The 1,846-nt window shown below is 34.2% G+C and overlaps 1 protein-coding gene across 1 annotated transcript in view; it reads right to left on the bottom strand.

The window, feature by feature from the left end:
* Positions 1-1,846, bottom strand: part of LOC107708060 (suppressor of tumorigenicity 7 protein-like) — a 12,503-nt gene that overhangs the window by 524 nt on the left and 10,133 nt on the right. The gene's annotated exons all lie outside the window — the stretch shown is intronic.

Genomic DNA, 1,846 nt, shown 5'->3' with positions numbered 1-1,846 from the left:
TATATATATATATATATATATATATATGGTAGCACTTTAGTGTAGGGACAATTGTTATCTATATTTTCAGATTTACATTTATATATTTATATATTTAGACCTATAACTGCATATATCCAGATTTACATCTATATATTCATGATTTTCATTTATATATTAAGATTTATGTCTATTTTTAGAGTTATAAGTATAAATTATGATTTACATTTATACATTTATAATTATATCTTTATATTTAGGATTTATAAAGATAAATGATAAGAAAAAACTAACTTGAAAAAAATGTATAATTAATAATTATTCATATTGAATATTAACTAAAATACTTAAATATTTGAGGTTTAAATTCCAGTCGCTGGTAGTGACTGTACAGTAATTTAATGCTGTAGTACAGTAAACAACCTTTTTACCAAACAACTGTTTTGTGAAATGACATTACCATGAATTTCAGCCCTAAACTGAAGTATGACCATGGCCACTGTGAGCTGATGTTGACATGAGGAAAACTATGAGAAACGCTTGTTCAACCTGAAGAAACTAAATAGGAAAGCAGTGTTTTTGCTCTTGCATGTCTTGTGTTGTCTACCTCATTCATGGACTATCCAGGGGTGCGTTTCCCAAAAGCAACTATGGTCGCAAGTCCGTCATTACCAATAGAGTTCAATGAAACTTGCGACCATAGTTAGCAAATGATGCTTTTGAGAAATGCACCCCAGAGTGGCTGAGCCACAAGCTGACAGAAAGTTGCCTTTAAAGTGCCTGAAGTGCTAGACATAAGTATGATAGAGTTTGTCCCTCTGGGATACTACATGGAGGTCCTGACAGACACAAACAAGGAGGGAAAAAAACTCTGGATGGCAACCAACTTCAGGACTATAAAGCTGCCGTGAAACCGTCCCTTTGAAAAACACTGAAACCTCTACAGTTCAATCCACCATAAACAAGCCTCAAATGTGTTTATGAAGTGATACATTTCACGGATGAACAGATGTTTATGACGGAATATGGGAAAGGAAGCCTGGGGCTGTGCGTCGGAGAGGTAGGAAAACTGGGCAGAGCAGAGGCTGGAGAGGTATCATCCATTTTAACGTAGATCCAGGAAATAGATAGTGCTAACGTAAATACATGTAGTAACATGACAAACGATGCTGATAAAAAGATAAAGGCCAATAAAGCTGCATGTCCTCACATTCAGGAGTTTATTGCAATTACAAATTAGGGCATTGTTCCCCAAGGAGAACAAGATGTTTGGAGTGGACGAGGAACAAAGCGTAACACAAGCGAGGAACAAGCGAGGGAGTATTAACTGGAAAAGAGTGACTCTGAATGCAAGTCGGAGGCAAGGCCCTTCCGTTGCGTCTAGTGCAACAACTCAAACTTGTTCTGAAATCAATCACTCGCTATTAATTCACCCAAATGAATGTAAACAACGATAAGAGAAGAACGCACTGCCACGAAATGGGCATCCTGACCTTCGGAGAGGCTAAATGTTGTTGTACGAACAGTTCAAAGGCCTGCTTGGCTTAGCTTCACTTCTGCTCTTTAATTTCTCTTCTCCATTCTGCTACCTCATTGACTAAGGACTGTAAACAAGTTACTGTGCAAAGTATTGTAAGTCAATCTATATACAAATGACAAATAACAAAATATAAAATCATATAAACAAATTTTTAATTTGTTTGGCGCTCTAGCAGTTAATAAACAGAACTGCATGCGTCTATATTATATATATATAATATTGATATGTTTTCATTATGTATATTAATTATTAATATATTCAATAAATTTATCATTTATATATATTAATTATTTATTTTTAAGAATTATAAGATAATATAATATAAAT

The sequence above is a fragment of the Sinocyclocheilus rhinocerous genome, unplaced genomic scaffold (genome assembly GCF_001515625.1).
Source record: "Sinocyclocheilus rhinocerous isolate Xijiao unplaced genomic scaffold, SAMN03320098_v1.1 scaffold113, whole genome shotgun sequence".
Lineage (NCBI taxonomy): Eukaryota > Metazoa > Chordata > Actinopteri > Cypriniformes > Cyprinidae > Sinocyclocheilus > Sinocyclocheilus rhinocerous.
Note: the sequence above shows the minus strand (reverse complement) of the source record. Positions and strands in the feature narration are given on the sequence as shown.